Source organism: Cinclus cinclus, chromosome Z (assembly GCF_963662255.1).
Source record: "Cinclus cinclus chromosome Z, bCinCin1.1, whole genome shotgun sequence".
NCBI classification, from domain to species: domain Eukaryota; kingdom Metazoa; phylum Chordata; class Aves; order Passeriformes; family Cinclidae; genus Cinclus; species Cinclus cinclus.
In genome coordinates, this window is record NC_085084.1 from 64,349,582 (window position 1) to 64,375,889 (window position 26,308).

The 26,308-nt window shown below is 38.5% G+C and overlaps 1 protein-coding gene across 1 annotated transcript in view; it reads right to left on the reverse strand.

Moving 5' to 3' along the window:
• The window catches only part of ERBIN (erbb2 interacting protein), a 114,299-nt gene extending 90,197 nt beyond the window's left edge, over positions 1–24,102 (reverse strand). Inside the window, exon 1 of the mRNA XM_062513994.1 lies at positions 24,028–24,102. The gene's annotated coding sequence lies outside the window, so the exon portion shown is untranslated. The remainder of the gene's footprint in view (positions 1–24,027) is intronic.
• Between the last annotated feature and the right edge of the window lie 2,206 nt (positions 24,103–26,308).

A 26,308-nucleotide genomic window follows, 5' to 3' on the forward strand; every position in this document is an offset into this window, starting at 1 on the left:
TAAATTGCAAGCAGCTATTTTAACCATCAAACACATGATTTTTCTATTAAGGGTCAGTAACATTATGCAGATAAGCATTTTCTTTTCTCCTTCAAACCGAGTACCCAACACCTTTTCTTTAATAAACATTCTTAGAATTAGTCATAAGTCCTTCATGAGCAGTATTTCCAGTATCTTGCATTGGTATTAGAAAGAAGTTGGGTAGTTTTCCTTCTGCACATGTTTTGACAGTTTCTCTACTTGCCCCTTCTCTGTAACTGATGTTTACCTAAAATCTTTTCTTGAGGAAAATCTGTAATCTCTTTTCACCCTAAAATCAAGCTGTCACTCCGTAACAGGAAAACCCACTCCTTTTACACCACTTAGCTAGTCAGCTAACTCACTCTTATCATCTTTTCCACATTTGCTTATCAAGAGAAGTATCAAAAGACCACTTGGACCTCCACAAACACTGTGCCTTTTGTCCATTTATACAAAAATGACAGTCTGTCTTGGATGGCTAAAAATCTTCACAGATATTTAATCTGTAGTATAACATCATCATGACAATATAGCATTTCCAAAGCACACAGCACTTCCAATGATAATTCTTCCCTATTAATCAAAGCAACTAATTCTTTTTGCTTTCTGTGTACAAGGCTTCTTTGAACTGAACTTGATGCAGATGGTCTAGCTTCAAATTTACCTGGTCTTATGTAGTGAAATCCAGCATTTCTCACCCTGATGTGGACTTCTCTAAGACAACAATCTGTAGAGCTATCCACACCACTGCTGTATGTATGATCCTCCTGAGAAGGCAATGATACTGGAAGAAAATTGTACTTTTTATGTAAGCTTGTGAAACTAAATTTGTAAACTTGTGCAATCTTCATATAAAGTAAAGTATTTTGGCATAAAAACTAACTATGGTACATCCATTACAATTACCCACAGCTGCTTATGACATCACTAAGTAAACCATTCTACCAGGCATGTTTGTCTCACCATCATTTATTCCCACTAGAAGTAAAATATACTTTCATATTATGATGTATACAACTGTATCATTAAGAAAAAAATATCCTGGGGTTAGGGAGGGAAGAAACAAAAGGAAAGGAGGAAATTGCCAGAGAAGTCTGTGAATGACACAGAAGCAATATCTTAACTGAAGAAATAGGCGTTGGCATTCCAAGAAAGCTGTTGAAAACAAAGTTCACTTGACTACATTAGCTTGCACTTGATTCTATCTCCATGGAACAATGCAGATGGAAAAGGAGAGAGGGAAGAGGAAACCAGAATGTGCCATGCTATTTGAATACTTTAGAAGAACTCTCTGAACAGTTCCCCTCTGACAACACCACACATTTATGACACGGTTTAAGAAGCATTTTATTTGCTAGTTACTAAATTGAAAAACAAGACTCAAGAACTTATGCTGCTTATGTAAAGCAAGCATGAGTACCCCAACATCTAGCCTTTGCCTAGAATTAAACAAATTTGCCTCTATGGAGACAGGATGTTTTCCTTACAAACCCCAATTCTGGCCATGGGACAGCCATCAAGCTTATCACAAAAGTTAACCCTATGATAAATTAATCTCATTTAGACTCTCTTAGCAGTGCACATATTTGAAGGGACAAACTAACTACCATTCCTCATATGTCCTTAAACAAAAACAACATTCAACAAAGCAGTCTAGAATATGTTAATAGGAGTGCCTATGGGTCTGAAAATCATTTCAGTTATTGAGACAGCTTGTCCATAACCTCTCCTGCAGGGAGAACTACAGGGAACAATCGGGCTCACAGAACAATGAGTTACCCAAGTGCATTGCCATGATAAAATACATCTCATGGTAACTAGTTTAACCCTCACAGCTGAAACATCCGAGATATGTTTGAGCAGGCACTTCACGCCAGAACTTGTCAAATACAACTAGGAATAGGGAGATTTGGGGCAGCATTTATTGCTACAGGAGAAATGAATCAGCAAGTGAAGAGGGCTCACAGATTAAATATGCAAACCAGAGCTTATGTAAGACTCTTGGAACATGTCCAAAATAAAGAAGTCACAAGAATACTGAGGGGATGGGATACAGGGGACCCTTTTTAGTCAATGTAGTTTTCTTTATTCAGGTGGAAGTCCTGATAGCAAGACAATGAAATCAGAATTTTCTTAACTGCTTGAAAAACCAAATCCTTAAAGCACTGTCAGAAGCTCAAATACACTCCAAATATACTGCAAAATAAGCTGCTATACTCTGAAATTTTCACTCTTACAGAGTCTTGTCAAATTAACCTATCAGGCAGTGTAAGGATGACAAAAAGTTTAACAAAAACTAAAAATAAAAAAACTCTGCCAATTTTTAGTCTCATGGTTTTTTCATATTCTTTGACTAGTCTCAAATAAAAATTTGTTTATCATCTCTATTTCCATGTTGTATTTCGTTACCTGTAAATACATGTTGATACATTACCTTCACATTGGACCTAAGCATTTAACATTGTGCTCATTGTGAATTTAGGGCTTGATAAATTACAGCAACTTTTCTAGAAACTGACTTGTTACAAAACTTTTGAGAAGCTGGAGAACATGCACTAAATTGGCATTAAAAAGCATCTACCCAAGATGATCACAAAACATGCAAAACACTTACTATAGGCATTACAAAAGTAATGTTTTTAGTAAGTATTTCATCACAACATTCTTTACCATTCAGCTATTAAAAATATGTGTGCAGTCACAAGCTTATCAAAAACCATTTGCTTCATAATCCTGCTCTTTTTATGGGGTAGAAATTTTCTTTCCCAATAAAGACTCATTAATCAAGGTTGCTAATATAACATGAGTGAAAAGAGGACTAGACTTAAGAGCAAACTTGTAAAGCAAGAAATAAACTAGATTTAAGCATACAATTTGAATTACCCCCAGTAATACTGAAGCGTTTCCAAGTAAAAACAAGCATATTCACAATGAAACTAGGACTATAAAACAATGTTCTAATTTAACAAAATTATTAGCAACATACAAATATATGTGTTTGCCTACTGTCTTACAGTTATTCAATGTTATTGAACAGTATTAGTAGCATAAAAAAGAAACAACCTCCTCTAAATCCAAGCTGTGCACTGCTGCCTGAACGCTCCACTTTGTGGTTAGTTTGGCAGTAAGCAGAAGAGCAGCACCTCAGAAGTCCCAGCCCATCCAAATGATAAAATTGTTCCTCTTCTGTTTCATTTTTTTCCACAATACCACTCTAGTCAGAGCTATGAAAGAAACTTCTGAATTTTAACAGAGCAACATGATACTTTGTAAAATTCTGTAAACAAGGATCTACAGAAACAATAATTGTGAAGCCCTCAGACAGAATATCAAGTACTTCTAATATTTTAGTATTTATATATATTTTTAGGGTTTTCCTCTCAAAAAAAGAATGTGCTCCTCAAAATCTAACTTTTGTCATTAGAACCCACTCTTTGCCCATGAACTCATTCTCAATAAAAAGTTCCTACACTTGGTACTGTCTTTTCACAGTCTTTCCTGATTTAAGTATCATTACTTCTTTATTTCCAAGCACATGATTTCTGCAATTATTAAGCATTTAAAACACTATTTTTGCCATTAAAATATCTCCCACCTCAAAAGTCAAACATCTTCTGTGGCTAGTTAAATCAGAGCAAAAAATGGTGAGAGCATAATAAAAAAATGTTTGCTCAACTGTCCTTATTTGGATTAAGACACTATATTATCCTACTTCATTATATACTATAAACTACCAAAGATTTTTATGGCACTTCAATTAGAGACAAGAACGATGTTAAAAAGGCCACATAATTCTAGTTATTTTTTCTGTATTCCGCTATGACTCCTTTCTGAGGATCTATGTGAATCTGCTACTAAATAATGACCTTAAAAGTAAGTTTTAAAAAAACCCCTTCAGTCTTAGCCCACCCTAAACATGCCACTAATAATATAACAAGAATAAAGAATCACAACATATGCATGCAACTGGAAAAAAAAAAAGCTGGCTCCCCCGAAACAAAAATAAAACCAACCCAAAGCACTCTATCCTTTCTCTACGTAGAACAATAGCATATAAGTTATTCAGGGCAGAAATTTGTTTGAAATTAATTTTACTTTCTGGATAAAGCTACCTGAATACATTACAATAAAATGGGTTGTTAATTCAAAGTATTCAAATAATGCAAAAAAACAGAGCTGAAGCAATGGAAGTCAGGCTGGCTCTACACAAGTACTCACACAGAGCTGTACCACCTTTAAAACACAAACAGATCATGCACTGTGACAATACAGTGAATACCCCTAGCACCCCTTGAGAGAAAGCAAACACAATTCACATTTCTTATGCATCATCCCTACAAGCTACCGTAATACAAATTCAGCAGTTAAAAATTTGTCATTCTTACATGTGTGAGTGGGAGAACATATTAATAGCACACTTAAGAGTGTAAGTGAAAAAAGAAGTGTGCCAAAACATTTATTTCCCCTTATCTCCTTTAACATATGTGGACAATCACCTACCCAAATCACTCCACCACTGCCAATTTACACCATAGGAGCCTCAATCAGTTTCTCAACTGCGACCAAAGATTCACCAGGACGTTGAACAGTTTATTAAACCATCCACATGGATCTGTGAAAGAGAATCAAGAAGTATTTTCAAAATGATGGGTGTAAGCAGCCTTGCACAAAACTAAGACAGTTTCAAAACCACACATTTACTTTGTTCTACACCAGAATCAAACACAGGTAACACAGAAGCAGTAATATGTAGCTTACCACAACAACCACCATTCTACCAACATTCATTTTTGCTCTTTGTCAAATCTGAACATGCAAGCAGAAAAAGCAGTGTGTCAAAACACAGGAAAGGTAGACCTGGTAATGGCCTCCTCCTTTCACGGCAGCCAGAACTAAAGCATGTACACTACTAGCAAGCTAGAGTTCAGAACAGCTCCCTGTAATTTGTATGAATGGAGTCAATGATCAGATTCACAAAATGTAACCAAAACCAACAAGAAGTTATGTGCAGGACCTGGCTGAATGACTTCCTCTTTAAAGCACTCCTTAATGTTCTGATGAATCTCAAGCATGTAGACTGAAAGAGAATCAATACCACCCACATACAGACACAAAACCTCTCACAGCCCTCATGGGGAAATAAAACTCACTGCAACAGATGAGTCTTTAAAAAAAGCTTCAATTATTTTAACTGGACCTGCCAGCTGCCTTTCATTTAGCTAAACACGACCTTTTACTGAAGGTCTGCAGCCACAACCAAGAGTGGAGATAGCTGCTAACAAGAAATTGGATCTATTTCTCAGAAGCTTACTCTGCCTGGTGAGCTTTTGTGCAGTACTGCCATACACTCTGTATGTTGAGAATACAAAGTTTTAATATATGGTCCTGGCTAGTAGGCCAGAATACTGCAGTAAATCTAAGATGCATGTGGAACACACCCACGGCCTCATCTTGGTGACATTTGTTGCAGCTAGTTCAAACACACTGCCAAAATACAGAAGAATGGTTTCTCATCTGTTTTTTTTTTTTAAAGAGCTAATACATCCCACCCAAAAGTAAAAAAGGTCTAATAAATCTAAGTTTCTGTGTTGATAAATGGAATCTTTCCTGAAAGAATCTATTCTTCAGGAGATCAGATCCTAATTAGTTCTTAATATACAGTCACAAAAACCAAGTTTCATGATTCCTGGAGTTTCATGATTCCTAAAGTTTCTAAGACAAACAGCAGCAACAGAACTGTCAAGAAAATAAGTGTTTCTGCCACTGCCAGAACAGTGTGAGATGTAACAAACCCTAAAGCATCCATAGTAATACACATCTGTTTAACAGGTCTTGGCTACCTTTTCCAAAATATTGCTGTTACTACCACTCCAGAGTGTCATGGCCACCCCAGTTAGAAACTCTGAAGGATGCCATGGCTGATGACTGCACTTCTTTCCTGGCTTTCTCAGGAATAAAAAAACCTTGGCTGCTATCCATTAAAGTGGTGGCTCTGGAATTTTCCTTCTAAAACTTTCCTACTGCTTTCCCACCTACAGCCAAAATTCTTGCATGGCTGAAAATCCTAATGCAAGTATCACATCAAATTGAGTTTGCATCTAGGCAGCAACTCCCTTCATAACACACGCTGTTTAGGAACTGATGGTCTATGATATAAAGCCTGGAAGAGCTTTCTTAGCTCTTAAGTAAAGAGAGCTGACTAACTTCCCTCTCTCTCATCTTGTGATCTTCCAGAGAAGATTCAGTTTAAATTGAGATATACGTGGCATCTTAACAGATAAAGAATGGACTGTTGAATATGCTGTCTCTTCCAGATTACCTATTCAAGTTTCTGACTACCTGGCATCCATGATACAAGTGCTCAGTGGTGAAGTAGACTCCAAACAGTTGAGGAGGAGTAAGAAAATAAGAATTTTGCACATCATTAGAAGAAAAGACCTTTGACGCTTCTCCTAATGCCAGTTTTCCCCCCAACAGGGCAATCTAGAGAGTAGAACTAAGGCTATGGTCAACTTCTGACATTTTCATTACCAGAGACCTGTAATTTTTAATTAAAACACACTACCTAATTAGTACCAACAAGCCAATCCATCTCAAACCCCTGACAAGCAGGTCACTGTACAAAAAAGGACCCATACTACATTGAGTTATAAACCTATTTCAGAACAGCTATGAACAACCAGGACTTTTCAGAACTAGACAGATTTGTGTTGTTGTGCTTGCAGACAATACGTTGGAGTTTTTGTGGCTGCAAAGACAATCAGGAGAAGAATCAACTAGGATTTTACTCCACTATCACACTTGTGAAAATCATGCTTCATTGGAAAAAATTATTACTTAAATGGAATATTTTTTCCATTTTACTGTATCTAGTCCCCTGCTACTGTTACTCCATTTTTTCAATATATGACATGAATGATCAGGGTCTGCTTATCTGTATGAAATTTTGTTAAAGTATTGTACAAAATTAGATGTGGTTAATACTGCTATCAAGTAGTTCAGAGTTTGCAAGAATGTATCCTGGAGCCTATGCTAAAATGACTGGTAATGTTACATTATAAACCAAGGATATCAATCGCTTTGGCTAAGCTTACTGGAGAAAGGTGCCAGATGTTACTTTAATTTCCACCCAGAGCCAAGAAGCATCATCACACCACTATCTTAGCAATACAAGAGCAAATAATGATACCAGGGAGTAATGGAAAAGATCCCTTAAAGCAGCAAAATTAATTTAGAAATATTTTACTAATTGAGTTTTAATACTGTAAAAAAGATTAGTTGAGGTATTAAGTCAGTTTTACTGCACCAGTAGATCTGTGCATAAAATCTAACATTTTTCTTTCACAATGAACAAGAAAAATAAATCATTTAGTACCACAGGATTCTTCCCCTCCATTTTCTTCATCTACAATAACAAATTTTAAAATGCTATTTAATTTTTTTAGCATTGTTTAGCTGAATCCAAAGTGCCAAGTAAGAAAAATAGGAACTTATCAATATATTAGCATAATTTCTAGCAATGCACATACAAAATCAATCCTTTAACAACTACATTAATACAGTTGGACATGAAAAAAAATCTCTCCTCAACTGCTTTCTGAAATACTTTGTATATTTTTTTCTTTTAAGTTGGACAAACAGAGGATGCATATAATTACCAGTAATATATAAAAATTAGTTAACCATATTACAAAATGTTGTTTTTATATGTATCTACTCCACTTAAAAAAAAAACAGTAGTAAGTGCTTAAACACACTTGACTACTATCATTAAGTGTGTTAAAAGACAATCTGGTTATTGGAAGCCAGGTGATGGGCAGGAGAGGGAATCAACTTGTAGATACTTTCTGAGCTCAAGTACTTGATGTCGAGTAGCTGACTGATTTGTACACAACTTCAACACCTAAATTCTATGTTGGATCTAAGTTCTTCTCTAGATTAATGACTCAAGGAGGAAGGTAGAAAGAAACCCACTCCAGCAGTACGTAACAACCTCACTGAGCTCAGCTTCACTATTGGCTATTATTCCAGCATGCAATACTCAGAGTTCATATTAGAGTGTCAGGACTGATACCAGAAAACACATGATCTTAGCAGAGGGAGAACAAGTAATTATTTTTATGGATCTGTAAATATTCTCCCCACTCTCCCCTTCCCCCCACTTATTTCAAGATACAGGGAAATAAATACAGGCACATAAACCTAAAAAGCAGCATTCAGCTTTGTATTTGAACCACACAGCAAAACCAATGTAAAAGTACATAGTTACTTTTCACAGACCTTTTCTGCACAGCATTTTAACACATGCCAGATGCACTGAAACTACCCAGCAGTTCCTCAAAATCTAACACTTCCCCAAAATCCCAAAACTGCAGTATCAAAAAAAAGATGTGTTTTAAGTGGAAAAAATGCAGGAGAAAGGTAACTACAAAAACTATAAAAGTGAATGCAATTGATAATATTTCAGTCACACATTCACTTAGAGGGGGATGCATTAATGTAAACATGAAACTGTACAATAAAAAAAAATACACTTACCCTCAGGTTCAGAGTGAATTTCAATTTACCACACTCTAGATTCTTATTACAGATAGATTTCATCTCTCAAAAATGAAATAACAAATGAAGGAAACAAAAAAAAAAGTGCAACTTTTTCTGTGCTCATTTGCAATGTCAACAGACACTTTGGTATCTTAATAACTAACTAGACTAGGAATGCATTTAAGGAGAAAATCCTAGTATATTTTCAATCTGGGGATGAGGGAAGGAAAATTAAAAAACCACCTTTGCATCACATTTTCAAAATTCCAGTGAATTTCCAGGGAAATTAGTATTATTATACTAGTTACTCTCAAGTATGCAGAAGATCATAAATTAGAAACTACCTTCAGGAAGAATTCAGTATCTCTAAATCCTGCATAGCTTAATCCTTGTACTACATAATTTGAAAGAAAAAGCCTAATACATAAGTTGTCTTCCCCATTACAATGTTCAAGAAAATCTGGGACTTAATATATTCTGAGCTTTTTTCCATCTTTGAACCCCAGGAAAACTAATTATCTTAGAGCAAATACCATTTCCCCTGAAATGCCATATCAAATACTTATCAATCAACCACAAGATAAGGAGTTATTTTACAGATCAAAGAGCAGGACATACAAATAGACAACTGCTGTCATGAGAAATAGCTTAATTGCTTAAGGATGTGTTGAGAACTATCCATTTGACATCTCAGTATTCCAGTAAGCAGGCAATGTACAGTTAAGATCTCAGAAGTAATTGCTACTAACACTGGTGTGCATGGAGAAGGAAGAAGTCCTCACAACTCAATTTAAACCTTTGTCACGCAATGACTCTAAGAAGTGCATTCCAGGGAGCAACTTAAACTCAGATAACAAGAAATACATTTTAAAATCACTAGTGCTTTAGTAAATCACTGCACCCTAGTCTCTCCAGAGAAGCAGATATAAACACAGTATCAGAGTCTTAAGAAGTAGGCAACAGCACAAATACCAGCTGTTTCTGTTCATGTCATGCACATGAGTGCCAGCTCCTCTCTAATACAGGAGTTTGGCCCTTCTGGAAATAGGAGGGAAAGATCAGAAGTCACCTGCATTTCCTGAGTGCAGTACAGTCAAGCAAGGCCCCTACACATGGCTTTCCATTACAGCCCCACAGCACCTTCTCACCAGCCAGCAATCTTCCTAAAAGATTTAAGAATGATGAAGCTTAATGTCCTCTATTCTTCCATCCTCTGCCCCCTAAATTACCTTGCACTTTCAATCCCTCCATGAATAAAGGTGATTCTACCCTGCTCATCTGAAATTGAAAAATACTGTAAAGGTGTTGCACACTCTAAGTGACAGACATTTCTAAGTCCTAGTTTCTCATCTAGTATTATTTTGTCATAATACGTAACATACGAACTTCCTTACTAATCATACCACCTGCCCATCACCTGTCAGTTCTCCACTCACACTAGCCTGGAGGTCTAATCTGAAGGAATAGTATGCCACATTCAAATACTGTTGACCTACACATTTCAACCACGAGATTCCTCTAGATAATGAAAAATGCAATGCCACCAGAAATCCCAACAAACTAAAGAGGCTGGATATGTAAATCCCAAAAGCAAGTAGTCTGAAACATAGCTTTCAGGAAAAAAGCTCTTCATTGTTTCTTCTCCTTTTCTATGGTTATTGTTTCCCACTCCTGCAGTGATTCAATACCATTTTACAGGGAAACATTAAATCCCAGCCTACTGTCTCAAGTCTAAAAGTCAATCTTCCTATGGCAAAAAAAAGTAGGAGATGGGAGGTGCTAGACTATAAATCTGGCAAAAAGGAGATGTAACTGGGTAAGTAGTTTTTAACTGACTTTTCTGACTTTCATGTATTATCAAGGATCAAATCACTGATGATGAATAGTAACATTTACATTTATTGTGGGTAAGTGGAAGACTATTTCAAACCCTCAACTGGAACTCAAAAGGCAAGTCCATCTCCATCATGCAAAACCCAAACTAGACCCTGCTGAAACAAGAGTAATCCCTGCTTTTCCCTCACACCTGCCTTTTATTACAGCTAGGGTTTATATAACCACACTGCAAATCCAATCAGTAACTGATTCAAAAAGCATAAACTGCATGACATTGGGGAAAATTTTTTTCATTTAGATCAGCTTGCTCAACAACTTACTGACCTTCAGTACCACATCTCCACCTTCAATACCTTGTCTTCTTTCTGATGCAGAGAACCACACCGGAAGCAAAGAGGAAGTATGCAGAGCAGATGCAGAAGAATGCAAGACTATACGTTTAGCCACAGGCTTTATAAATTAAAACTCCTTTAAAGTAAAGGTGATAACTTCATTATTACTGGTATTTTTCTTTTAGTACAAAAAAGATGTATCAAAAAACATATGCAAGCATATTTTATGCTCACAGTAGCACATGTAGATGGCAAAATTCATTCATGTGTGTCACATGTATAATTTAGTCCGCCTTCATTCACAGTTTTGGTGGAGGGGGCAGGAGAGAGGATCTTAAAAAAAATTAATCATGATAAATATCTACAGGCAGCCAAGGAGAAGCAAGGATGATCAGTGAATGCAGTGAACAGCTTGGTCCAGATACTGACTGTACCAGCAGGTTTTACTCTACAAAACTGAAAGAAATATTCACAGGATGTGGTCTGAACTTCAAGACAGTGTTGCTCAGCAAGCACTGTGCATGTTTTTGCAACAAAAAGTCAATTACTTGCCTACAAAGCAACGCTTTAGATTTACAAGAGACTTGAGGGAATAAGAATAAAGCATACAAAAGTATACAGACCATCATCCCCAACACAGTAAGTTCAAAATTTACATACACTTACTTCCTTTTAACCAAAGCAAAATCCCTTTATAAATTCCAAAGTGACCAATACAAGCATCTGCTTAGTAAAGAAGCACTACTGACAGAAAGTATCAGTTGTTCACTTTTGCCTAATATTAAGGTAAAAAAAATTATAAAAATATTCAATTACTATCAACCCATCATTCAAACCATAAATAGATACACTGATTAGATTGATAAAAATTTGTATTTATATACACAACAGTGCCACTGATCTCATGTATCTTTCACATGTCCCACTGTTCTTAAAATGTAGTGAAGATATACAAAATGCAGTTCAAGCTTCCTAGAGATCAGAAAGCTGCCACTTTATAGTCCGTGATGCCCATGCCTTAGAGCAGAATGCAACATATTTCCAGTCTTGATAGTAAAGATGATTTGTGCTAAATCATGAAATAAGACATTTTCTATTAACCTTCAGATGCTTGGTGTGGACGAAACCAGTCTCTACACTGCACCCAAGTTTCTCATCTAAATTCCTCTTCCACAGCCCCTCCTACTAACTGATTAACTTAGAGAAACCCACATGATGCACCTCAAAAACAGACTTAACAGTAAATCTTGATAAGAAGAAATAGAAAAAGCTTTTTTAATCATTAAAGAGAATTCTTCATTATGCCGTCTGCTGGTCTGGTCTCAAATCAACATTACCAAGGTCTTTGAGACATGAAGGAGAATGGACATATTAAGGAAAAAAAACACAAGAAAGAATGAAACAAAGCCTAACAGTCAATATTCTTTCAAAAGTCACAACAGTTATACATAGTGGCTAATTAAATCACAGAGTAAGATTAAGTTACAAAGTACCTTAAAAAGAAACAAAACAACCAAAGATAAAACAACTCAACTGTTTAATGGAGAGACATAAAATACATATTTACAACCAACATCATAGAAAAACGTTGGAAAAACTTTTGGAATAAATGCCAAGGAAGGAAAAAGAACTCCTGCAGATTCCACAGCATTATTTATCTATTAAAACCAGGAACAAGTGCTTTGATGACAGTTGCAATTGGCTGAAGAGTGAGCAAAGACAACATGTTATAACTCTTGCAAGTGCACTGCAATCTGCAACATTTACATGTTCCAAAAGGTGAAACCCAGATTTTTCATCAAGCTTAAGCTTTCTGGACAATTAACACTATGATAGTAGTGAACACAGGTGTGTGAACCAATTTCCAAATCTGCTTGAAAATCAATTCATGCTACTCAGGATGACAAGGCCCAAAGTGCAAGTAAGATTTAACTTGGCATTTCATACTGAAAATATCACCAAACTAGGCCAGACTCAATAGAATTAAGACGGGTCTAAGGTGCAGGGGGGAGAGGGACACCCATAGACACTTGCCCGTACACCTGAAGTACATTTCAGATACACTAATGAACAAAAGGAAAACACAGACCTGGGAAACCATTTCTTTGTTTGTACTACTGGTACTTCCTACAATTCAATAGCTACAGACCACTCCTGTAGCCACTGATAGCTGGGAGACAAGCTGAAACACTGGAATTAATTGTGCCTGAACAGGTCAGACCTCTCTGTGACTAGCAGGACTGCTACTCCTTCATGAAACACAAAATTTGGTGACTAGAATGAAGATAAACACCACATTTCAAAGAAGAAAAAAAGCTGAGGAGGAGGAAAGCTCATGTATACCTGAACATATGTCTCTAGATTTTCTCATAACTATCCCAAGGAAGGCTGAGACCAATCAAACTAACACACATCACAATCAGAGAATGCAGCTGGACTGCCAGAAAAAATACAAAAGCAGACAATAACCCAGCTGACTTGGACCAAGATACAAACAGGGAACTCCAGGATTTCATCTCTCATCAGACCAGCAAACCTTTAAATGGTGGTACCATTACCATGGGACAGCTAAAAATCTCAGGGAGTGGAATTTAAACCAGAAAACCAACACAGCAGCACCTCCTTTTCCAATTCAAGAGACAGGAACATACCATGTTTCCAACCCTGCTCTACAACTGATCTCTTATAATCACCCCAAAAAAATGTAGTAGTTATGGCCTCTGCTACAGACTCTGCTTCACATGAAGCTACTTTATTATTAAATGCTTGTTTTAAATAAATCCGTGCCTTCCACAGCTATGGAAGTAAAATATTTGCCTCTCTTCTCTTTCAAGGACCTCTCATTTCTTACAAAAGACTGAACAGCAATTAGGATGTTATGCGAGTTAATTTACTGCAGTTAATTTTTAACTCCATTTCTAATCACAGGGATTGAACAGAAAGAAAAAAAATGAGAAAAATTACATTCAGAAAGAACAAGCAAAATTGTTTTAAAAAGATATATACTTCATTCCCCTGGCTTAAAGAGGCTTTGAAATCATTTCAGCTCAGTAAAAATTATGCAATATATTAGCTAGAAACTAATCACATTAAATTACAGCTTTTAGAGATACATGTATTTTTCTGTCTATGCACTTTTTAATACCTTGCCTTCTAACCAGGAGAAATTAAACTGAATAACACTTACTTTGCCAACATGGAATAATAAGCAACAAAATGCTTGGCCTTGGGCCTATGTCTTTATAAACTAAAATCCTGCAATATTTGGAGCTATTGACTGTAAATGCTCTTAGTCCTTGTCTTGAGAACTTTTTGGAATTAAGACACTGAGCAGAAGCAAAATCTTTCACTGTTTATTTTTATCAACCATGGTTTTCCACCTGCAGTATCAAGCATTAACGTACTTCTCTCAGTGCTATAAAGAAGCACATTCAGTAAAAGCCTTTAAAAAAAAAAAACCAAAAACAAAAAAAAAAAAAAAACAAAACACCCCACGACCTGAAACTTCCAGTGAACCAAAAAAAAAATAGATATCCAAGGAGGAAAACATAATTATCGTTTTCCTAATAGACTCCCAGTTTCAACTTCCATCCATGGCATATGTAAAACAAAGATAGGGGATGGAGAAACAAACAGTAGTGAAAATGCTAATAGGGTAAGTTAGCAATTGGCATTTAATACCACCTTCAATACAAAAAGCCCTTTTTAAGCCCTGAACTCAGGAAATAACATAGGTTTGAAAAACATAATTACCACATTCTGTTTCACATGAATATGGTATTTTTATTCATTTGACATATGTTGCTTCCTGAATGGATTTAATGTATTTTGGCATTCCAGAACAAAACTGCTCTCAGTGTTTGGCACTTCATGTACAATGCAGCCAGGAAGCCACTCCTTAAGACTATGCAGCCATCTGCAGCAGACACCACGGGTTTTTGACAGGCAAGCTGCACTGCCGTAAATATGCAGTAGTTCACTACAAAAGAAAAGTCCTCATCTATTAATCAGACTCTGCACATACTTGTCTTCAGATAAATTCAGGTGATCTGCAACACCAAACCCCAGAAAGGGGGAAAAATAATTTAAAAAAACAAACTATTTCCTACCAGAAGATGACTCGTTATTATAATGCTTACTAAATTTTATGGTCTACAGTCCCTGATGCCCTGCCTTACATGCATTCTCCCTCAAGAATGCAATTTCCAGAATTTCTACCTAAAGCAATGATGGATCAAACAGAGGTCGGAGTAACACAGCAGACGCAGAACACTTGAGATACAAAGTAAGATGTTGGGTATACAGGAGGGAAAGGAAGAACCACACTCAAACCCTGCTGGCCTAGTAACTGCTAGAAAAACCAAATCCAGACAGGTTACATAATTAAATCTATGGTAACAGGAAAATAAATGGAAACACATTCACAGATCAGAGTTCAAAGGAAGTACATGTGGGTATGTATATTCACTGCCCATTTTGAATTTGGCAGATTTCAAAAAAATATATCCTACCAAACCCCACAAATAAACATGCACCCCCAACACTAAAAAGACTATGCAGTGCCCTAATGCAAGTTGCTACTTGAAGAGAAATAGTATACAGAAGTGGACTTAAATTTTACTTTATAATTCCTCCTCCTTCAAAGAACACTTCTGGTCTGTCTTCTAAGTGTTATCCACTTCAACAAGCCAGTTTGGTTTTTGTTCTTACATGTTTAGTATAAAATGCAGTACTAAAAGCAGAAGCCTTTATTCATAATGCAGCTTTAAAAATAGTGTACTTTAATACACCTTTTTCACTACAATAAGGAATGGCTACAGTACAGAGTAGTCACTATTTTTAAAAAAAGCAAAAGTTCAAAAACCAAAACAGAAAAAGGCTGTATTTTCCAGGCTCTAAGGATCTAGTCCCTCTAGTTTATACCACAATTATGCTAGACATTATCCCAACATTATTCTCAGCAGTTTTGAGAGTTACTGTCCTGGACATATAAAGGAAACCCTAAAGCTATTCAACTGTCTACTGTTTTTCTTTACATTAATTTTACAAATTGTACATAGATCCCAATACTTTCCAATTAGTTGTTTGCAATGGTGATGCAGAAGGATTGGTACTCTCAGTGTTGGCTGGGACTCTTTCTAGCTACAGCACTCTACACATCTTCCATGTGGGTAAGCACTGTTATTCTTGCCCTCTATTTACTCTGCTTTTCTCTCACAATGCCTGTTTGATTTTTGCCAACTTATAATCACTTTTCACTCCCAACAGTCATGAAACATTTAAGTTGGTATTTTTGTACTGAATTATTTTTTCCTTTACTTAGAATTGTGTTCCTCTAAGTGAATGGATGATGATTAAGGAAAAGAGAACTGTTCTGTTATTTTTATTTTCCTCTACCAGGCATTTTGCATATCATAAGCAACTGATACAAAAAAAATAGCAGAAGGCTATTCTTGAATGGCAGCTAAAGTATTTTTGCCTCTTTAGATAAGGAAGAATAAGAATGTACTGCCTACAATACAACTTTCACAAATAAGTTAGAATTTCGACAATTATGTTTAAGTACACTTTCTCTTAAAGGTGTTGTTTTCAACAGGGATAATAATTCACTATTAGAAGCCAAAAACAAGTTTTTCACCTCACAGGAGATTTAAGATGAACTAAAGTGTCTTCTTTCTCATCAAAATGCTAATTATAGCCTCAAAACTGAATTCAAAGTTGATTTAATAATAACCCAACTTAAAGTATTATTTAACTTCTGACACCCTGTGCTTTCCAGTATGAGGAAAAAAAATAGAGGTTCAATACTACTTTGACACTACTGAAGTAAAAATGGGACAGTGCCATGCTGATTTGCTGTTAACATGTCACCCTCTTTTCTCAGAATAGGAAAAAGTGACTGAAGAAGACAATGCAGGAATTTCATTACTGTGATTTCAATTAATTTGAACTGTCCAATGCATACTTCAGACTTCTCAAAGATTAAAACTAAGTTAATATAAGACTGGGGAAAATTAGTGACATTCTGATTTTGAGGAGAAGTTATCCCTCTGCAGATATTTTATGATCTGAAGCTGAAATTTAAATTTGGTCAAGATTTAATACCAGTGGAAGGATGCATTAGCTACAGATGTGTGAGACACAGATGAGCAAATATATATGTAAATTTTGTGGAAATAAGGAGGGACTCACACAACAAATGAGAGGAAGTACTGTTTTGTAAAGGTTAAGGAACAATTTATTGATTCCTCACTGGTAAGTTTATGTAAAGGGAGAAGCAAAGCAAGAAAGAGGGTAAGAGAAAAATATTGATTAATGACATGCTTCACTCTTACTCTGTAACACTTGCTTCTAACCTGCTCCATTGACAAGGCCATGATCTTTCCCTTGACAGATCACCTCCCACTGCTGCAAAACCAATTCAATAAATGATGTCATGAAAGACTACAGGCCATCTGAAATGTTGACAATGCATCTCCAACAGATGCCACAACTTCCCACAGAAAAATCACACAGAAATATCTGCCTGCTTTACTGTCTTTTTCTGGTAAGAACAGCATTGCAAAACCACAGAATAATGACAGGATCCTCAGCATTTCTTCTGCTTTGTTTCAGTAAAGCAAAACAAAATAAATGCTCCCTGAAAAATTTATGAACTCACTCAGATAAATACAAATCAAAGAGTAAATTAACCCCAAGTCTGTTAAAATCTATATTAAGTATATTTTGCTTTTCTAATACTTGCATTACTTACATTTTCATTTAGTTAGATCAAATATTTGTTACCAGACCCAAAGCCTTAACATCTAAATCAAAAATACTATACTGGAACAACAGGATTGTCTAACACCCACAGAAAGCCCACACCCTCACAAAACATTGTTCAGGAAAACAAAATTCTTCTAAAAAAACCACAAATGAGATGCACTATAAATAAACAATATTATAGCAAAATAGTAAAGCTCTGAAGGTTTTTTTCTTCCCCCATATCAGTGGTTCTGATCTTATCCTCAGGATCAGAGCGAGACAGATTGACAAATTCTGAGTTCCAACCCCTTGTCACACTCTGAGAAGATAGCTAAACATGTCTATTTCCATCGGTCTTAGCTCTTCTTACTTAGAGTCCTTAATATGTTACCTTGTTTTTAACAGTTTCCTGACACCCATTTGTGAACCAACAAGAGTGACCTGACTGAAGTCACAAGTAAAATTGTAGGTTTCTTCCAAATACTGTTTTCTAGCACTAAACACTCAATTCCCTTTGCCTATAACTCCTCTAAGAGGTTTAAAGAACTCATTAATTACTTGGAATAAATCACCCTGTGTAAGTTTACTACAGCATAGTGGACATAAATGGTATAAAGACTGAATAGGTACAAACCAGGAAGAAGTGAACCTTTGAATTTTCTCCCTCAGTGATGAATTTTACAGCCAATCCCCCACAAATATAGAGAAGCTCAGAAATTAAATAACCAACAGAGCTGCAGGGTTAGCACCACATATGATTTTGTGACCAGAAGTAACCCAAAATGAGTATGTTCTCTGAAAAGGAGCTAACTACCAACCTCACATTCCAGGCCACCACAGACAAACATGCCACAGCAAGCTAACATACCAGCAGCAGGAGATCAGTGAACATTATCTGCTGTCTGCACATTCACTGATCCTCCTTCAAGTAGACCCACCTCAAAGGCCAAAGTGGAACCTAAGTAAATTAAACATCTAAATATCACACCCAGTAGCATAAAAAAGCGACTGAGTATAAAAAAAAAAAGTAGCATATGGAAAGCATGCGTTTACAAAGCATTTAAGTCACAAAAGATTTAGACTGCTATGCCGACATACTTCTCAATTTAATTTTACTGAAAATATAGGTCTCAGTCTCATAAATACTACTGCAGCCAACCTTTTTGCTGTTTTAATGAGCGTGCATGAGCACATGCAGATTTTTAAGCAACATCTTTCCACAGATAAAAAAATCCCCTGTAATTCCCAATAGTAAATGTTCTCAGATACCCGGTTTCAAATATAAAAATCCATGCTATCTTCAGGGTTACTGGTAAGACAAAAGACCTGCAGTAACTTGGATCAAACTGCTGACAAATGGTTTGATTTTCTAAATTATTATTTCTCCCCTCCCAGTAGAGTAATGCCAGGAAGACAACAGCCACATGAGGAAAAAGCAGCTGTCAAAACTTAGCAGTCTATCAGAAGTCTTCTAGACAAGCCTGGAAACACTTTCTACCATGGAAGACTTACAGTTATGTCTACAGTCATTCTGGCTGACCAAACCTGAGGATGACATTCAATCATCCAGCACCACATTTCAGATGTTTCTGTAGATGCACTGATGTAGCTCAAAGCACCTATGCCCTCACTTCTGCTTCTTAAAACTTGGAGATTTTGGAAGATATGTACTGAAAAACTCCAAGGATAAGGAGGGCAAAGAATGCAGAAGAATAATTTCTGAATCACATACCCCACATCAGAGGACAGAGGACAAAGGAAGAATATGAAACTTTTCTTCCGTAACTGTCTGAGAAGATGGAATCTCTTAATACAGTTGTTGCAGGAACTTCTCATGCCAACTTAGAGTTGAAAATTAGTGAGAAGACTCCAAGGACAGCAGTAAAACTCAAAGCACATGATTTAAAAACAAAAACACTACAACCTTCTGCATCTACCTTTAACACAATACCAGAACTTCAAATATTTTAAATTGATTTATTTATTAGGATTGGAGTTTTCCCCAGCAAGGAGAACAGAGCCCTGGCCACTTTACAAGAAAATACCACCCACTCCAAATTAATACTTAAATTATGAATGTTTCACTTCAACTAATACTTCAAACCACCTCTGAGTTTCTTTCATTACTAAAGCCAGCCCCAGAACTGACACAAGAAATAGCCCCTTGAGGACTATGAGCTCACAGTAAGACAACTATACCCCAACCTATACAAACCATCTCATCGAATAAGATTGAGTCTCATAAGGCTCAGTTACTTTCTGACATTACTACAACTACCAGGACCTCCACAGCAGCCAAGACTGTTCAGCTTGTCTTCAGACTCTGCTTAATCATCACTGTTTGTTCCTATGCATAGCGATCGCTTAGTGTCAAGGATGTACAAATTCCTCCCAAGAACAGAAATAAACTAATCTACTTTTTAACTTAAACTTCTAGTTTTAAACTTCTAACTTTTTACCCTAGGCAGGACTGCTGCAATGCTGATGTTCTCCAACATAAGTACACTTCTGTTTGGCTTCATTTAGACCAAAGGAAGAGGTCCTCAATTATATGAAGTTACAGTGTATTTTTGACAGTGGAATTGCAACCTAGTGTTGAAATACCAGGCTTTTGTATATCCCCTGTATGGAAAGTACAAAGAATAATAATTCAAACACCTGTACTGAAATTTAAGCATCAGAGAAACAATTATCTTAAAAAGAACTGGTGACTAATGATGTTCCTTTGGATCCACTGGAATTCAGGACTAGGTCCCATCTGGTTCACCAAAACTGTTACCAAAAATCAGTAAAAATAAAAAATTTCTTACCACCAATGTGGCATTAAGAAGCAGGCATTCTTTATGAGGCTGGATGCACAGGAGAGTATCTCCTCCAAAATACCATGCATGCTGAGTACAGAGAAAGTTCCTGTTTATATACCATATTTTACATACATATTCATTGATTTCCTGGAATAAAGATACATATGATAACCATTTTCCCAAAATCATTAACATATTTTCCCTCCCCTTTCCACATGCATTCTTCTGTCCTGGGGGTCTCTCTGGTGGTCCCTGGTGGTCAGCACCCCCAAAGTCATAGCTGACTGCTTGGGAACTGGTAAAAGTTGGCACAATTGAGCTGGTTGCTTTCCAGTTCTTCCTAACGAATAAGCATTGTGCAGTTCCATAGGCCAGTGGTTTTTGAAGAATAAGCATTGTATTAGCCCACCAGGTGCAAACGATTTTTCATCTGGCAACAATGAAGACAAGGCAGCAGAAAAAGCTCAATTATCCTGAGATTACCGTGTAAGAAAAATGCTATTGATTCCAGCATAACAATTTTTTCCATTTTAATTAGACAGGATATACATAAATCTCTCCTAAATCAGCATCATTACTTTGAAATCTTACATTTTTAAGATTTGACTCAACACCCAAATTTTGTATTTAGTGGAAGGTGAAAGCTGTATTTTAGTGAAGTAACCTTTTTGCAACCAAAAAAATCCCCAAAAAAATCCTATATCCATGGATAAATACAGACTATTTACTACTCAAACTATCTTTAATGTTTTCATTCTGATATGAAAAGTATCCTTTGACACATTGTTGTTCTTACTCAAAAGCTGACAGATAAAATAGCAATGTTTATAAATCTTCATTTTTCAGATAATCTTCATTTAACTATCTATTTCAAATGTCACTATGAATCCTTGCATGCTCACACAGGAATACTGTCTACTATTTTCATATCCATATGAGTAACTCTTCTGCCAGCTCAACTAGTAACTCATTTGGAAAAGGTTAGATTTCTAATTCCTCTATGTGGATTAAATGTCAGGGACTTCTTCAGCAGATCAGGTTACTCTATAGAGAGAATCTGCTGAAGGATATGACGTATCAACTATTTGATCTTTACATAACATTCTCCCAAAAAGATTTTCCTTTCTGCTTAGGAGCAGGAAGGACAAAAACAAAACAAGAACGCAGAGCAGACAGACAGTGATTCATTACAGCCCTACAGGAAAGCCAAGTTGAGGAATTTTCTGCCATCCCCTTCTATTTCTAGAACCTACTGCTAACATGTGAGGTATAATGTATGTTAGACATGTGCATGCCTTTCCTTAGCTTTGATCTTCAAAGTATGGCTCTTAATGCCTGGGACTACAGACTCTCAACAAATTCCACCAAGAACAAATCGTAACACTGTTTTCTGGGACCACCATCTTAATACACTAAGAAACTATCAATCATGAATATTTTCTCCACAAAGCCCCTCATCCACTCTATATGAACATGATGTGCAAATTGATACCCTACAGAGCTTTACATTTACACTAAGCATTATCTACTGTGCAGCTTATGCATAAGTCACATCTACTCATATTTTACTAATATAATAATTATCTTAATGATAATCACATTCCACAGTATGCCATACACTGCAACTTCTAGCTCCTTGATTGCAAGCTACCTTCATAAAATTAGTGATGTTTACTCAAGCATAACTTAATTCATGAGTATGAACCAGACAGGTCAAAAGAACATTTCCCCAAGCCATCAACACATAGTTATGAAAGTGCTGTTTCAAGTACATGAGATACCATGTGTAAGGTTAAATAATTTTGTTCATAATTAGAATATCAATGTCAGACTGATTTTTAGTTGCAATCATTGATCTCAAGAAAGAATACAACCCTTCATGTTACTCCCAAACTATGTTAATGGCATGAATGGCATTCAATGATATAATCATGAGCTGTAAGCTGTATTGAATTACACTTTCATCATTAAAAAGAGCCTTATCCATAGCTACCATGGTGACAAAACACTAGTGTAAAAAGTTGTGCCTCCACTACAAGGAACTATTCTTCTACATGGCATTGAAAAATATCAAGTGCATCATGAGAAATACAGAAGGCCTGAAAAGAAACAAAACTGCCTTGATTATGAACATGCTGGTTTACAACTAAATCTGTCATGCACAGCTACAACTCCTTACCCTCTCCTCAAGAATCTCAAGTCATTATTGGGACTGAAACACTGCTCTGGAAAGGGATGGTTCTTTGTAAAAGGATTACTCTATTCAGACTTTCTGCCAAGCATCAGCCACATAAGGAAAGCAAAATTCACTGCCATTTATTTTGTCCAGATCTTTCTGATGCCTAAGAATAACCCTTACTGCTCCCTGGAAAGGTAAGTCTGTAAACTGCAAGTCAAATCATTTATTTGTTATCAGCCACTGCACCCACTTCAGGCATTTATATGTTAACATTTTTTCCTTAAAATATATCAAACGGATGGGGTTTGATTAGTTTTTCTTAAAGCACTAAATTACTCCATGATGTTAAAGAACCACCTGTGCAGGAGTGTTAAAAATTTTGCACAGAAATTACTTCATCCAAGACTCCCAAATACCAATACATGTCAGACACAGGCAAGACCAAAGCATACACGTACTACCTGACCAACATGTTGCTTCTGAGCTTGACAAATAGGAACAAACATTCCAGAGCTATGGCTTCTGCCTCACTCTGAACATTCACAATATGAGAAACTCCTTGCCTTCACGAAAGGACTAACCTATAATTGTGCCTTTGACACAAGTGAAATAAACATGTACCTAGTTAGCTGGCATAACAAGCACCTGAGATACAAAATTTTACACCAAAACTTCACATTTAGTTTCCCCTTCAACAGCTTCAGAAAGAAGTTCCTTCAAAAGTTAGAAAGGGGAAAGTGATCATCAAAACCAAACAAGGCTAAATGAACAGCTTCAATAGCATGCGCTTCAAAGAAGTCAGGCAACTAGCTATCTGCTTTGGTTTTGTTCTGTATTTTGTTTTAAATGTAGGTTCTTAAGATGAACCTTGCAAGGATCAAAATGCAGGACAGAACTCCGCTATACAAGCTGAAAACAAGCAGTCCAATTCATCACTTTGAGAACAGAAAGGGTAAAGGGGAAGAATATGGGTGACTGCAACAATCGAAGATGTTTACGGATGAACATTTACAGATGAACAGGAGGGCATATTTTTATGGAGAAACTTAACAGCAACCCCGAAGAAGTCCGGCCAGCCACTAATCGATATTCCAGAAAACAAGGTAGATATAATCACGAAACCTCAAGATCTTTCGATTATATGAAAGATATTACCGCCTTCATAACTTTCTCATTTCCCGGTAAGTTAATTGTACTCGCAGGGTTACCAAACGTTTTGCAAGGGAGGGAGCTGAAGCAGCGGTTACGCAGTCGAGCAGCTTCAGCTCAATGCCTTCTCGGACCGAACAAAGAAACTTCTGTGTCCGATGAGATTAAAAACTTTCGGTCTCACAGACTCTCTCCCTGCCTCCATGAAACCAGCGCCTCGGTTCACACGCTCAGGCGAGACAGGGAGAAACACAATAAGCAGCTGAACTGTGCAGGCCAAGGCGGAAAACAGAGACAAAATATAAAGGCCAAAAACAGGATATAAAACGAACTCCTTTCTTTTTTCTCCACCCCCTTCCCAGACGAAGGATTTTTCTGTTGTTTTTGTTGCCGCTGATCCCAAGCCTTCCCTATTTACCTTAGCTGTCGGGGCGTCTAAACCAGATCCAGCAAGCAGGAGTTTCTTCCGACCCCAAGTTAAATCCAATCGACTTTTCTTCTTCAGGGAGGAGGAGAGCAGAGAACGGGGCAAGAAGGATAAGGAATGTTAGCAGCCTTCGCAGAGGACGGGGGAGCTCGTATGCACAGGGAGAGGGCACCAGAGCAGCCGGGCTCCTCCCGGCCCCCGCCGGGGTCTGCCCCGCGGGCGGCCCCGCGTCGCGCTGGCCCCACCCGGCGGCGACACCGCAGCGCCCCCCACCACCCAGCGCGGCCCGGCCTGGGCCGGCCCGCCCGCCCCCCGGGCACCGCCGCTCCCTCCCGGCTCTGCACCCGGGGTCGCGCTGCCCGAGCGAAGCCACCACCGCCTAGGGCTGAAGGGAAGCGGGATGGCCGTCTGCCTCACCTGCCCGCCGCCGCCGCCCTCGCTCCCCGCCTCCTCTCGCACACTTCCCCCTTCTCCCGCGGCTTCAGCCTCCCGTCTCCCTCCCCGGCCTCGGCAGCGGGGCGCTCGGGGAGGCGACGGAGCTGTGGGGAGGGGGAACGAACGCGCCGGGCAGACACGCGGCGGGGGGAAGGGGAGGTGGCCGCGGGGCGAAGCCGCCGCGCCCCTGCTGCTGCCGGCGCCGCGCACCGCTGGCCAGGCGGGGGAGGCACTGCAGCGGCACGGGGGGCGGAGCGGGAGCTGGGCCCGGGCCGAGACCTGGCGGAGGCGGGCAGGCGGGAGCGAGATCAGGCGGGAGCAGGAGCAGGCAGGCGCGGCGGGCGCGCCCGCACTGGCTGTGCCGGGCGGGAGGAGGGACGGGCGGACAGCGGCGGGTGGGGGGCCGAGCAGAGGGAAGGCCGTGAGGGACGGGCGCTGCGGCCAATGCGGCGCGGCGGGGGCGGGCTGTGCAGGAGCGGGGCGAGGCGAGGCGGGCGGGGTTGGGGCGCTGGCGCGGAGTTGGGGCGGGCGCGGGCCAGGGGCAGGGGGGAGCGGCGCAGGGCGGGGGCCGTGTCTCGCCGCCGCGAAATGGCTCCTCCCTCTGCTGCCCGCCGAAGGCTTATCCTGGTTTGTTTTCTGCCGCGGAGCGTCAGGCGCACAGGCAAATTCACTCCTGAATGATAGAAGTTTCCTCGTTAGCATCTCTGCTTCCTAGTTTAATGGTTGCACACCCTCGGCAGAAAGCGCTGAGGCGCCGGCTGACGCCATCAGGCGCTGGCCGCCGCGCCTTCGTGGCCGTCCCAGCCCTGCTCCCGCACCTCGTGCTGCCTGACTCGGAGTTACCAAGGGTCTGAAGGAACGAACACACCCAAGGGAAAAACTGACAGCCACCACCCACGCTTTAGTGTTCGGGTATGCTGCATTAAACTTGGATGCAAACAACAACAATTAATGCCGCACATAGTGTCACAATGTTTCACGTAAACCCTGGAACACTGCTGTACTTTCTCTTCTTCCAAGTATTTCAACGCTGTCAGTGCAATACAATGGTACTGAAAATTCGTGTTGACTGACGGAGTCATGTAGAAATACATGTTTGAAAAGCAGGCAGTGCGTAGGTCACACGGCTTTGGTACCGGTTGGGTTTGGACGGCAGTACTACAGTTGTGACCCAAACAGTAGCAGTAAGCTTCTGTTTAATTTCCTGGATTGTTTGAAATGGGTACTTGACAACCTATCGTGTATGCAATATGCCATTTTAACAGTCCTGGAGCCTGGAGTTCTGCTCAGCCACAGCACAGCGCATGAAGCTGACAGCAGGGTAGATTTATACATGCTGCTCACCTTATGCTCCTTAATTGTGCTCAGCAGAGACCAAACCTAAGGACAGAGATAGTTTTGTTTTCACACTAATTTAATCCCTGGCTACTCTACTGGGACTGCCACCAAATAAGATGGAATAGTGTTTTATAATGATAATCTGTTTACTGAGAAATTGGCAAAATGCTAAGAAATGCTGTGTTATATGAGCATTGGACTTTACACCCCTACCAGCCCTTGAAAGTAACTCAAATTGGTATTTCCTGTTCAGGATCATTGTTTGCTTCATCTAGTTTCTTAGAGGGCTTTGCAGGAAGGGATTAATCTTTAGCAACAAAGCACAGAGATGATCCCATTTTTATGGAAGTCCACTGTGTTTAACAATACTGTTATTTTAAACTTCTTGCCTGTATGTGGGAATTGTATGTTCAAGCATCCAGCTAGTTCCCATCCAGCTTATTAGAAAATAAGCATCCATTTCTTCTAGCATAATAATATTCACTTACTGTTTTTTTTT